Here is a 15,473-nt window from a genome sequence, read left to right as displayed (position 1 = left end):
CAAACTCTGCTACTAAGGTGAGGTCATGGAAGACAGTTTCATGTCACAGGTCATACACCATGGCAAGACTGAGCACAGCAACAAGACACAAGGTAGTTATACTGCATTAGCAAGGTCTCTTCCAAGCAAAGATTTTAAAGCAGACTGGGGTTTCAAGATGTGCTGTTCAAGCTCTTGTGAAGAAGCACAAATAAACAGGCAATGTTGAGGACCGCAGACGCAGTGGTCGGCCAAGGAAACTTAGTGCATCAGATGAAAGACACATCATGCTTACTTCCCTTCAAAATCGAAAAATGTTCAGCAGTGCCATCAGCTCAGAACTGGCAGACACCAGTGGGACTCAGGTCCCATCTACTGTTCAGAGAAGTTAGGCCAGAAGTGGTCGTCATGGAAGAATTGCGGTCAAAAAGCCATACATACCTTCAATGTGGAAATAAGGCCAAGCAACTCAACTATGCACAAAAACATAGGAACTGGGGTGCAGAAAAATGGCAGCAGGTGCTCTGGACTGGCGAGTCAAAATTTTGAATATTTGGCTGTAACAGAAGGCAGTTTGTTTTCCAAAGGGCTGGAGAGCGTTACAATAATGAGTGTCTGCAGGCAACAGTGAAGCATGGTGGAGGTTCCTTGCAAGTTTGGGGCTGCATTTCAGCAAATGGAGTTGGGGATTTGGTCAGGATTAATGGTGTCCTCAATGCTGAGAAATACAGGCAGGTACTTATCCATCATGCAATACCATCAGGGTGGCATCTGATTGGCTCCAAATTTATTCTGCAGCAGAAAAATTACCCCAAATGTACAGCCACTGTCATTAAGGACTATCTTCAGCGTAAAGAAGAACAAGGAGTCCTGGAAGTGATGATATAGCCCCCATAGAGCCCTGATCTCAACATCATTGAGTCTGTCTGGGATAAGGATTTGAGCAAGCCTACACCCGCAGAAGATCTGTGGTTAGTATGTGCATGGTAACAAATGCTGAAGCAGGGTAAATACAGAATGTTATTGATTCTAAAATATTGTCACTAGATAGATTCAAATGTGACAAATATAAATACATTACAGATGTATCAATTACAAATTAAATGACATTATCTGTAAGCTCCTATCTGTCTATCTGACTGCATTCCTTGTCACCCAATTACTTCTCTGACCCTCTTCACTCTGGCCTCTGACTCCCTCTACCCCACTGAAAGTGCCCAATAATGGTGTATGTTAAGGATTGCCCAATTTGTGCCTGAAATAAAGTTTATCCTGGTCTGTATAGTGTTCAGTTATATTTATTTCAGTAGGAACATCTATACTCCTGCTAAGTACTGCCTTCAGTCTGTGTAAATTAGTGCTCCTTCACAAATGCTGTCACCTTGTTCTGTAAAACTATGCATCTAGGGAAGTCTAGCCGGTTGAGCAGCTGTTTTGTACATAAATTACCTCCATTGTATTCCAAAATAAAGACAGTTGCGAGATATATTTTATGATACCATTGTTTGGTCTTATATCCAGTTCAGCATTTATCATTTGAGCACTATCAAGTGTATAAATTGTGGTACATTACAGTAACAGTAACTAATTTTAAAACAATACCATCACTAAAGAAAGCAATAATCTATATAAGAATATAGAGCTAAGTGGAAATTACATTTGCCAGAGATATGGGATAAATGCTATGGTTTTTAACACATGTTTGCAAATATTTTTTTTGCTACTATCTGAAGTCATGTATCTATTATAAGCATGCAAATAATCCTTTTTTTCTCTGAAGCACCAATTTGTTTTTGCAGAAAAACTATTAATAACCAATAGTAAAAGATAGGGAATGTGCAAATTTTGCTGGATGAAAAACTAACAAATGACGATGTTCTTTCTCTCTCACGCTCGAACTTCATTCAAATTGCTCATTTTCATGACTATGAAGCAGCCCTGTAACTAACAACACAAACTTTGTTTATGCGTAGAAAGTGCGTTGCATGTAGCAAATAGTTTTCTGCACTGAAAGGTGTAAAGGACCAAACACATATTCTTGTTTATTTTACCTGTTGCATGCAAACAGACAGCAAACCACTTTAACTGTTATGACAAAGACAGAAAGATATTGCAAAAAACAGATGTGTTTCTAGCACCTGTCTGTAACCATAAACAAATGTATGGCTTGTGTAAAAGAAAGATTGCTAAGCAGTGGCGTAACTATAAATTTTGCTCCCCCATGCCAAAAAAGTTTCAGGCACCCACCCGCCCAAAGATCACACACCCAAAGACTACGTTTAAGGTGTGTGGTTACATGATACAGCAACGTGCCTTACACATTATGACACACTAAGTAGTGCCACTTATAACACAGTGTGCCACACCAGAATGCCCCTTACAACACATTATGCCACACAGCAATGCCCTTTACACATGCCACACAATAATGCCACATATAACACATAATGACATACAGTAAAGCGCTTATAACAAATTTATGCCATGCTGTAATGCCCCTATTTCACATTATGCCACACTGTAATGCCACATACAACAGATTATGCCACATACAACACATTATGCCACACAGTAATGCCCCTTACACATTATGCCACACAGTAATGCCCCTAATAGCACATTGTGCACACAGTAATGCCAAATACACATTATGCCAAACAGTAATTCCCATTACATCCCACACTGACAGATCTACTTCACCAACCCTCCTTTCTGCTCCTGCCAGTCCGTCACCTCAGCTCAAGACAGGTTGCACAGTTTTTATGTCCGTGTAGAACCAGATTATTGGGAACATAGTTTATAACCTGTAAACTGTGTATCAAATTAGTGCCCCTTATACAGTGCCCCCTGTAGTTGTGCCCCAAAATGCAATGCCCCCTATACTAGTGCCCATTATGCAATGCCCCCTGTAGTAGTGCCCCTTATGCAATGTCCCCTGTAGTAGTGCCCATTATGCAATGTCCCCTGTAGTAGTGCCCATTATGCAATGCCCCCTGTAGTAGTTCCCCTTATGCAATGTCCCTGTAGTAGTGCCCATTACGTCATTACGTCACTCCCATAGTGCTCTGCGGGACCCGGAAGACGGAGCTCACTCCTGAGCTCCGTCCCCGGCGTCCGCTCCTCGGCACAATGGGAGTGATGTCACTACGTCACTCCCATAGTGCCCTGCAGGACCCGGAAGACGGAGGGAGCTCCGTCCTCCGGCTGCCGCCGGGGGTTTGAATAGGAGCCGGGCGCCCGCTGGTAACACACTCAGCGGGTGCCCGGCAGATGGAGGGTGCAGGGGGTGCAACTGCACCACCTGCACCCTCCGTAGTTACGGGAGTTCCGCCACTGAGTGGCATAACTACTGCCCCCGTCGTCCCCAAGCTACCCAGCGCCTCCAAGCCACCGCGGAGGCTGTGGGGGCAGTAGTTATGCCACTGTTGCTAAGGTTCAGGGCCGAATTAAGGGTCATATGGGCCTGGTGCTGAAAATGACCAAGGGCCTATTCATGGCCGAAACTAGGATTTTTGTTTCTCGGGGCAAGACAGCAATTTGGCGGCCGTCTCTGGTAATTCCCCTATAGTAATGCTTCCTGCAGCAGTGCCCCTATAGTAATGCCCCCTTCAGCAGTGCACTTATAGTAATACCCCCTGAGGTAATGCCCCTGTAGTAGTGCACCCATAGTAATGCCCCTGTAGTAGTGCCCATATAGTAATTCCCCTGTAGTAGTGCCCATATGGTAATGCCCCTGTAGTAATGCCTCTGTAGTTGTGTCCATATGGTAATGCCCCCATAGTAATGCCCCTGTAGTAGTGACCATATGGTAATACCCCCAAAGTAATGCCCCTGTAGTAGTGCCCATATAGTAATGCCCCTGTAGTGCTGCTTACACACAAAGAAAAACAACATTACTTACCTTAAACCCCGCTCCTGCGTCTGCCGCCGTTCGGTTCGCCCGGCTGCTCCTCGGAACTATGGGAAAGACGTCATGACGTCTCTCCCATGGTGCCCGTGGGGAGAGCCGGAAGCTGGATTTCAGGAGAGAACTCCAGCTTCCGGCCACTGCAGTGCTGCAGGGAAGGAGCCAGGTGCCCGCTGGTAATGAAAAAATCTCAGCAGTCGTCCGGCTTAGAGCCCCCCTGCGGCGCCGGGCTGGAGGACACTGGTGGCAGGTGCAGCGGCGTGCACCTCCAGCCCCCCTCCCCTAGTTGTGGCCCTGGACTATTGCAGGGGCATTGTTAGAGAAGAGAGGGCCCGCAGGCAGACTGGATTGGTTTCAGAATCTACTGTGCATGTGCCCGGGGACATCTCTACTGCCCATGTGCAAGTCACCGGGAAAATGTCTGCTGCCATTTTCCCCGTGATTTTTGCCGGACAAGAGACTGCGGAGAGCTAAGTATAACTGTTTATGGGTGCAGGGTGTGCAGTGTGGTCCCCCCTGGACTTAAAGGCCCATGTGCACCGCACACACGCCAGTGGCCTCTTCTGAGAAGCAGAGGAGGTATGACCAGTGCTGTGTGGGTGTGGCCAGTGCCATGTGGGTGGTCAGGTCAGCTGGAATACTGTTTTTTAATAGATATACTTTAAATGTAGATTGTGAGTTATTATTTAGGAACCTGTCCAATAACTTATTTTCTATATATGCATATTTGACATACACTTATTATACATTCAAACAATAACTTGGACTATATCATATTGAATTGTTAACTGCACTGCCCTATGACTTGGTTTTGCAAATTGCCTGTAAGCCTGTTTCTAAATGTTAATATTATAAAATACTAGGAGTACTGATTGTAGAGTTTATCCAAGTTGGAGTAGTAATAACTATGGTTAAAAAGTCATCAATTATTTTATTGATAATTTTAGTCTATCTAGAATACTGTAGGTGCCCTCCCACCTTTAAGCACCCCTCCCCCCTTGATTCTGGCATTTGGAGGCAAACCCTTACACTTCTGGGAGTTACGACACTAGTTACTGAAAGTTTGCACCTTGTTAGCTTGTTAGCAATGAGGTCCCACTGAAGTTGTAGTACTGTTACAGTATTATAAGACATGACCCTTTACTATAATTGTTTCTGAACACATCTCAAAAATACCAAAACCTGAAAAAGTAGAAATCATTTTTGTCAGATATAATCTGTGCTTTCAGAATGTATTAAAATAGGGCAGTTAAAAAAATGATGAATAAAATAAGAAATACTGTAGGAAGCAGTTTTAATTCCTTTTTTCTTTTTACTGGTTAGATACAAAATGCAGAATTTACAAACACAATGCAGAAGTCACATTCTGACAATCGGAAATCCAAGAGCAAAATTCATAGATTTTATGACCGGAACTTAAAAAAATCAGCTAAGCGGCTTGTTCTACTACAAAATTTTACACAAAAAAACCCTCCACAACTTTGTTAATTTCTATAAAATTATTTTAACTCATCTCTATAATTTCCTGATGCAGTGTTATGTATTACTATACAAGTGTAGTTTTTTTTCTTTTTTTTTATTAACAGAAATAATAGTTGCAATGTATTCTGTATGAGCATTTGTACTTTACTCAAAAATAAAAAATGAGGGTCATCTATTAAAAGTGGTGCTGCACCAATATGTCACAACTCCAGTGCAATACAGTAAGGCATGTAGAGACAAGGTAACCCCCTCCCCCCTTACATTACAACTCATGGCTGATTTAAAAATAAAATCTAATCAATTAAATTCAATGTATGTATTGCAGCACAATGGAAATATATCCAACAAATATAAACCATAATAACACAGTCAATAGTATTGTGTTTTATGCAAATGAAAAAGCAGATACCTAACAGAAGACCCAAGTATGAAATCTCAGAGAGACAGAAACCTGACATGAAAATCATTACTTTGGATGAATATGAGGTTAAATTTGTTTTTGCTTTGAAACATTATATACACAATCAACATTGCAGTGTTTGTGGCAGGTGAATTTGACTGTAAACTGTGGCCGTGTGCTAAGGCTCATATTCTGTCCTTCATTACACGTGTGGAAATAGGTATTTGCTTATGGTTACAGAGTGTTTTGTGTGGTCAATTTGCATCCCCTGATGGCATATTTCCATTGTAAGCTATTTGTCAAACAAAAAGTATAGAAATAACCAATGAGATTATATTTTAGGGGAATGAGGTTTTGATAAGATACACAAATGTCAAAACTCACATATCAATATCAATGATTTAAGTGTTGAGCAGAATTAAATTGTGGTTCTGTTTCAAGTGCTCGATAGTGATTGGAATATATATATATTATATATACTGTATATATATATATATATATATATATATATATATATATATATCAGACTCTAATTTTTTCTTATCATTTTTATAGTAAAAACTTTGAAGAAAATATTATAAATATGTTCTTTGTATGATTCTAATCATTTTTATAGACAAAACTTTGGAGTAAAAAGTCTATGGCAGGTGAGGCACTGCCTCCCCTATTGATATTTTCCGCACATCCCTGATCAAAACTCACCAAATTCCCAGCACTATATACTGCTGCACCTTTGTATAATGCCCACATGAACCCTTGGTGTTCATATAGTTATGTGTAGTTCTGGCTCTGATACTAGCCAGTGTTTCTTTGGCCATTTACCTCACTACACGTCACTGATATGTATATATATATATATATATATATATATCTATTGGTCCCTATAGAGCATCAAAAACAAGGCCAGCACACCATAGTAGTTCTGTAACATCACAAAATCATATATTCAAGTACAGCCATGTTTATATCGGGTTGTATAAATAGCACATGTCACTACTGCAATGCAGTACAACTACTTATCAATGCCTGGTGGCCAAATGCGATGAAGTCAATCACATGCCCGATGGCCGTTTCGGTGGTCCAACCACCTTCATCAAGAGTACAATGTTAAAACATGCTGTTTAAATGGGAATAAAGGCACCTAATCAGACACATATAGATGCTCCATGCTGGTCATCACATACCGGAATCGGCATAACGGCAAACTACACGTGTCTACCTGGTCACATGACCAAACATACACAGACGCGCCCATCCCAGAAGTAATGCTGCAAAGGGACCAATGCCAGCACACATCTCGTGAGCGGAGAGTGTGTAATGTCAGAGCATCACATGTGTCTGGTCAACCGAGTGCCGTAGACACGTGATGTATATGTATCATGTGTCAGGGATCAACTCGGGTGGTTACCATGGTAACCCACATATGTAGCCCTGGGTTAGACGCAATAATGTTAATGTCTGACAGGCAACAATGTTCCTACAATCCAGATAACAATCAAGAATCAAGACATACAGAAAATATAATTAAATAGACATAAATCCAAACCTCCATCAGTGTAATATAAACTAGAATAATAAATTAAAAAAATATATATTTTAAAAGTACTTACAAGAAATATTTGCATAATGTTTATCCAAAAATAATAATATTCTTACACAAAAAGTTTGTAAAACTAAAAAAACTTAAGAAAATAGATCTAAACAAATCCAAAATAATCACTATAAATGCAAAACTAATAGAGTGATAATGCTCAGCAATCCCCATACATGTCCTTATCCCTCAATAATCACAAAAAGACGTTGAATGATAGCTCATCATTGAGACCCATAGGTCTTAGGACCTCATTCAGAGTCGGTCGAAGCGGCCGCACGGTCGTACGCCACCGAAGTTCGCTAAACTGCGCATGCGTAAAGTTCGCAATGCGCGTGCGCAAACTAGCTGCTACGATCAGAAATTTCTCTCTCCTTGAACACAGCCAGGTCGGTAGTTTGAGTGACAGAATGAGGCGTTTGTGGGTCGTACGGGAAAAGGTGCCGGATATGCAAATGATTCCCTCGCAAGTTGCGTCCCTAAGTTCGGATCGGTAGCTGGCCGACCAAGGGGAGGAAGCGGCCGGAATTCAAAAAAATACGCCCCCTTCTCGTATGCATTGCACGTCATCTCCGGGCATATAAGAATTAATCGAGACCATCGGGAACCATCGGAACTGGTCGTAGAGCTTAAGGTTGACCATACCCTCTCTTAAGCTCTACGATCATGTCAGTGTAAAAACCTCCCATGTCACATGTGCCATGACGCTACTTTGCTAATTATGCACTCCCATAAACCGCATGCACTCCTATAAAACGCCGTTCGCATAATTAGGCACGCCTGCGTTTGGATCTCCACTCCCCCGTTTTCAAGCACCTTCCCCTGTTACCACCCACAAATGCCTCATTCTGTCACTCAAACTACCGACCTGGCTGTGTTCAAGGAGAGAGAAATTTCTGATCGTAGCGGCTAGTTTGCGCACGCGCATTGTGAACTTTACGCATTTGCAGTATAGCGAACATCGGTGGCGTACGACCGTGCGGCCGCTTCGACCGACTCTGAATGAGGTCCTTAGTGTCTTCAACTGATAAATTAGCTCACATTCCTTTTGGAGGAGCTTTTTCCCCCGATCACCACCCAAATAATGGGTTATTTTGACATGTACTCTGAAGAACAGGGTCAGATCTAATGATATGCGAATGTTCGAGAATACCTCAAGCTCTCCACAAAATGGGAATGGACTTTATTGAACGAGGATATAAACGAAATGAAGTTGATGAGGCCATCAAGAAATGCCTTTTGCTGGATAGGACTAGTCTACTTAAATCTGATAAAGAACCTAAGTCGAAGCCTGAGAGGTTAATTTTTCCCACCACCTTCTCTATTTCCTCCAACAAATGGAGACATTCTATTCTCAAACATTGGCATTTCATTAGTACTGACCCTGTTCTTTAGAGTACATGTCAAAATAACCCATTATTTGCATATAAACGCAGTAATACCCTAAGACCTGGTGACCAACACTGACATTTGCCCTGGCCTAGGTGTGAATAATTGGCTTACTCTAAAGAATGGTGCATTTTGCTGCAGTGGATGAGTAAACTGTAAGATCATAATGACAGGTGATACGTTTGTCCATCCTATAAGTGGTTATAAATATCAGTTAAATCAATGAATGAATTGTGAAAGCCGCTTTGTTGTTTATGCAATTACATGCTCTTGTCCAATACTCCACCGGTGGCCAGACATTTTGTCGACCATGGACATGGAATTGGTGACTTTCACTTCATGCCTTTGCACCAGGTTAACCCCCTAGGAGGGGTGGTGATCAGGGGAAAAAGCTCCTCCAAAAGGAATGTGAGCTAATTTATCAGTTGGAGACACTAAGGACCTCATTCAGAGTCGGTCGTTGCGGCCGCACAGTCGTAAGGGAAAAGGGGCCGGATATGCAAATGATGCAGTCGCAAGTTGTGTCCTTAAGATCGGATCGTTAGCTGGCCGACCAAGTGGAGGATGCGGCTGTAAGACAAAAAATACGCCCCCTTCTCGTACGCATTACACGTCATCTCCGGCCATATAAGGATTAATCGAGACCATCGGAACTGGTCGTAGAGCTTAAGGTTGACCATACCCTCTCTTAAGCACTATGATCAGGTCAGTGTACAAACCACCCATGTCACATGTGCCATGACACTACTTTGTTAATTATGCACTCCCATAAAACGCCGTTCGCATAATTAGGCACGCCTGCGTTCGGATCTCCACTCCCCCGTTTTCAAGCACCTTCCCCTGTTACCATCCACAAACGCCTCATTCTGTCACTCAAACTACCGACCTGGCTGTGTTCAAGGAGAGAGATATTTCTGATCGTAGCAGCTAGTTTGGGCACGCGCATTGCGAACTTTACGCATGCGCAGTTTAGCGAACATCGGTGGCGTACGACCGTGCGGCCGCAACGACCGACTCTGAATGAGGTCCTAAGACCTATGGGTTTCAATGATGAGGTATCATTCAACGTCTTTTTGTGATTATTGAGGGATACGGACATGTATGGGGACTGTTGAGCATTATCACTTTATTAGTTTTGCATTTATAGCCATTATTTTGGGTTTGTTTAGATTTATTTTCTTAAGTTTTTTTAGTTTTACAAACTTTTTTGTGTAAGAATATTAGTATTTTTGGTTAAACAATATGCAAATATTTCTTGTAAGTACTTTAAAAAAAACATTTTTTTCATTTATTTTTCTAGTTTATATTACACTGGTGGAGGTTTGGATTTATGTCTATTTGATTATATTTTCTGTATGTCTTGATTCTTGATTCTTATCTGGAATGTAGGAACATTGGGGGTCATTCAAACCCACTCGCGAGCGGCAGTACGCTCGCAAGTGGGTCGATGTTCCCCACTGCGCATGCGCACGACGGAGGGAGCTCCGTCATGCGCATGCGCGAGACCCGGCGAGCGAAGGACTTTCCTTCGCTCGGAGTGTCTCATCAAAGGGGGCGTGCTGTCGATGGTGACTGACAGCACGCCCCCTTTGGTGGGCGTGCCGGGGGCGTGCCTGCCAGACGGAGGCGTTTCACATGGGAATGCCTACCTTCTGAAGCCGGCTCCACTGACATCACTAGTGATGTCAGTGGGAGTGATTTTGGCTCTGATAGAGCCAAAATCACTCCTGGCCTTGCGGTTGGGAAACCCGACCGCAGGCTTTCACTCGCAGTTCCGATGGTCGCAATGGTCAAGACCATCGCGACCATCTTTTGGCACGCTCGTATATGCTGTGGGTGGGGACCCACAGCTATACGAGCGTCCAGGAGGACGCTCCATATTAATGGAGGAGGGCCCTTCAGAGCGAGCGCTCTGGTCAGAGCGTCCGGCTCTGAATCAGGGCAATTGTTGCCTGTCAGACATTAACATTATTGCGTCTCACCCGGGGCTACATATGAGGGCTACCATGGTAACCACCCGAGTGTTAACACTCAGTTGACCACTGAGAAGTGATACATATACATCACGTGTCTCCGGCATTCGGTTGACCAGACACATGTAATGCTCTGACATCACACACTCTCCGCCCACGAGATGTGCGCTGGCATTGGTCCCTTTGCAGCGCTGCTTCCGGGATGGGCGCGTCTATGTATGTTTGGGCATGTGACCAGGTGGACACGTGCAGTTTGCCGTTATGCCGCTTCCGGTATTTGATGAACAGCGTGGAGCTCGGTCCCCCGGCAGCAGGTGAGATCCATCTATGTGTGTCTGATTAGGTGCCTTTTTCCCATTTAAACAGCATGTTTTAACAGTAATATTGTGCTCTTGATGAAGGTGGTTGGACCACCGAAACGGCCGTCGGGAATGTGATTGACTTCATCGCATTTGATCACCAGGCATTGATAAGTAGTTGTACTGCATTGCAGTAGTGACATGTGCTATGACATGTCTATGTCCGCACTCAAAGCTAAATCAGAGAAATGTCATGGTGGTGCTCCTCATGAATCCCAGAGGTATCTAAATATATAGAAAAGTAAATAAAAAAAGGGACCTTTTTTTTTTTTTCTCTCACTATATCAGTGGCGGAACTAGCGGCGGTGCAGCCAATGCCTTGCACTGGGGCTCACTTTGGGGCAGGGGCCCATAGCTGCCTGCATCCATCAGCACTGCTGTACCTGCCGCCAGTGACCCCCAGGCCCCACAGTTTTTAAGTGTAGTGCGGACCATAGAGAGAGCAGTTTGCACTACACAGTAACAAACACACTGCCACCACTGGTGGCTGTGTGTTTGTTATAGCAGCCAAATGAGAGTCAGACAGACTCTCATTGGCTGCTGCATCCATGGAGGGAATCGGTCTGGAGATCACCCATGAGCAGTGTTGGACTGGGGCATGAAGGGCCCACCGGGGGAACGCAGTGATAGGGGCCCATGCTTAAGGGGTGTGGCCAACCACCACAGACACTTGGCTAACCAATAGGCAAATACTGGTGTAGTTTTTATAGAAAGGAACCAAGCACCCATGTTGATCAGTGGTACTACTCCACAAGGTAACTGACAATCTAATATAGTAACAATGTATAATTTTAGGTCTGGAACATGACACCTAGAAGAGGAGTGTGGGCCCTCAGGCAGTGGAGCCCACCGGGGATTTCCCCTGTACCCCTGTGGGCCAGTCCAACCCTGCCCATGAGCTCCGCCTTCCGGCTTCCACACTACCTTGGGCACTTCATATGGGGACTACTACTGGGTTCACTACATAGGGAGGGACTCCTACTGGGGGCAATGCATAGTGGGGACTACTACTGGTGGCACTGCATAGGGGGAATACTACTGGAGGCACTGCATAGGGGGAACCACTTCTGGGGGCACTGTATAAGGGGCACTACTGGGAGCACTGCATAGGGGGGCCACTACTGGGGGCACTACATAGAGGGACCACTACTGGGGCACTGTATACGGGGCACTACTAGGGGCAATGCACAGGGGGATCACTACTGGGGGCACTGCATAGAGGGGCCCAAAGCATATTTTTGCACCTGGGCCCGCCACTCTCTAGTTCCACCACTGCTATCTATATATATATATATATATATATATATATATATATATACATATATATATATATATATATATATATTTATAGTACAGTGCTATTTTTCAGCAGAAACAAGTAGGAACCTTTCATTAACTATTTTCCATAAGATAAGTTTTATCTAAAGGCCATTTTGAGTGCCTTTTTTTCTAAATACTATATATATATATATATATATATATATATATATATATATATATATGTATATATAATATGTATATACGTATATATGATATATAAAATTGCTCTTCTGTAGCTCCACTCCCAGTTGCTCCAATACAGTTCCTGAACCTATTTTGCCAGAAAAATAGCCCTGTCTATATATATATATATATATATATAATATTTTATTTTATTTTTTTAAGCGGGTGTGGAGAAAATGCTGCAGTGTTAATAGTTTATTTTTATCAATTAACAAAATGCAACAGAAGAGACATCTAAATCAAATCAATATTTGGTGTGACCACCCTTTGTCTTCAAAACAGCATCAACTCTTCTAGGTACACTTGGACAAAGTCATGGATTTTGTCGGCTTATAGTCAGGTGTATAATTAACCAACCATACCAAACAAGTGATAATGATCATCATTTTAATATGTAGGTTGAAACACAGTTATTAACTGAAACAGAAACAGCTGTGAAGGAGGCTTAAAACTGGGTGAGGAACAGCCAAACTCTGCTACTAATGTGAGGTTGTGCAAGACAGTTTCATGTCACAGGTCATACACCAGGGCAAAACTGAGCACAGCAACAAGACACAAGCTAATTATACTGCATCAGCAAGACCTCTCCCAGGCAAAGATTTCAAAGCCGACTGGGGTTTCAAGATGTGCTGTTCAAGCTCTTTTGAAGGTGCACAAAGAAACAGGCAATGTTGAGGTCCAGTACTGTATATATGTATGCAGTATATATACTGTATATGTATATATATATATATATATATATATACACCCCAGGCCTGGGAATAGCAAGTGCATATCTGCACCCCAAATCTGGGAGTGACGAGTGCAGTGGATTTCTGACTTTGTTTATTTGGTTAATTTTTAATTACCGTATATACTCGAGTATAAGCCGAGTTTTTCAGCAAATTTTTTGTGCTGAAAAAGCACCCCCTTGGCTTATACTCGAGTGATGCCAGCATGGTACGCAGCTCTGTGACACAGCTGCACCGCGTGTGTAGCGCTGACCAGACGGAGTTCGGTCAGCACTACACAGTGCCAAACACACTGCCGCCGGAGCCGGCAGCTGTGTGTTTGTTGTAATCAGCAGCTGATGGGAGTATGTCAGACTCTCATCGGCTGCTGCTGCTCCCACTGCGGGAGCCATCTTCCGGCTCCCGCAGTGGGTAATGGGAGAGACGTCATGACGACGTCTCTCCCATAATGCATAGCGACCGGAGGAGCTGATAGCAGTGGCGGGACCAGGAGCGGGGTTTCAGGTAAGTGTTTTGTTTTTTTTATTAGGACTACTGGGGGCACTACCAGGGGGGATTACTTCTGGGGCACTACCAGGGGGGGATTACTTCTGGGGGCACTACCAGGGGGGATTACTTCTGGGGGCACTACCAGGAGGGGATTACTACTGGGGGCACTACCAGGGGGATTACTACTGGGGGCACTACCAGGGGGAATTACTACTGGGGGCACTACCAGGGGGAATTACTTCTGGGGGCACTACCAGGCACTACCAGGAGGAATTACTTCTGGGGGCACTACCAGGGGGGGAGTACTTCTGGGGGCACTACCACGGGGGGGATTACTACTGGAGGCACTACCAGGGGGAATTACTTCTGGGGTCACTACCAGGGGGAATTATTTCTGGGGGCACTACCAGGGGGAATTACTTCTGGGGGCACTACCAGGGGTGATTACTACTGGGGGCACTACCAGCTGCTGCATTTCCCACCCTAGGCCATACATGCCCACCCTCCCGGTTTTCGCGGGAGGCTCACGATTTTTCGGGTAACCCCCCGCACCCCCGGAAGGGTAGGCATTTCTCCCGCATTCTGCCCACTTCCTAGTGAAGTGGGCAGAATGAGGAGAATACCCGCGGCGATCGTGGGTCTCCGTGAAGGGGGCGGGGCTTAAGATGTGATTCTACATGAATCACAGCATTTGGCCCCGCCCCCTATGTAAATTTTACCCAATAGCGGCAGTTTTGATGCGAGGGGGTGGGGCTTAATGACGCAAATCATTAGGCCCCGCCCCCATCAGCCCCCTGCTGCCTCTCTTACCCGGGCTTCTCCCGGGAAGAGATTATAAAAGGTAGGTAAGTATGCCCTAGGCTTATACTCAAGTCAATAAGTTTTCCCAGTTTTTTGTGGTAAAATTAGGTACCTCGGCTTATTTTCGGGTCGACTTATACTCGAGTATATACGGTAACCTTTTTGTGATCACAGCTTTCTCATGCACCCCTGTGCAAGCTCATTTATATTAACCTATGTCAACTGCCTTTTTGGTAGTATGATAGAAGCTATGGCCCTCATTCAGAGCCGCACGTTAACAACAGTACGCTCGTTGCGTTCCGATGTTGACTAACCGCGCATGCGTCGGTGTTACACTGCGCATGTGCGTACGGCAGATTGCGAGCTTTTTTTCTCTCGTTCCTAAAATAGCGTACAGGAAGTGACATGTCAAATGTGATTGACAGAACAGGGCGTTTTTGGGTGTTGACGGGGGTGGAGATGAAAAAACGCAGGCGTGGCGAGGCGTTTTTGGGGCGTACATACATTAGCAGATGCGAACGTCAAATGTGTTCGGACCGTCTCATACGTCACTGAAACATCCGCTTTCCCTTCAAAATACTCGACCACATTGGCGATGGCCTTCTCCTCCGTCCCGGGACTCCACGATGGTGCAGCGATTAATCACGGCTGGTCAGTAAAGTAATTAGTGTTGGATTGAAATCCGGCTTGGTATGTGTTTGGAAAGCAGTTTATTGGGATAGCACAAAAGCGTACGCAGGTGGAAATCAGAGCTGCTAATGTCATGATTACACAATCAATTAGCGTACATTTTTGGTGTTTTATTTTGGCCACAATTTGGTGGTTATGGCCTATTGTAACAATAATGTCATCATCTTTTAATTAGCTCC

This window comes from Taudactylus pleione, unplaced genomic scaffold (assembly GCF_031769625.1).
Source record: "Taudactylus pleione unplaced genomic scaffold, aTauple2 ptg000190l, whole genome shotgun sequence".
Lineage (NCBI taxonomy): Eukaryota > Metazoa > Chordata > Amphibia > Anura > Myobatrachidae > Taudactylus > Taudactylus pleione.
The sequence above is the reverse complement of the archived record's forward strand: the minus strand, read 5'-3'. Positions refer to the sequence as shown.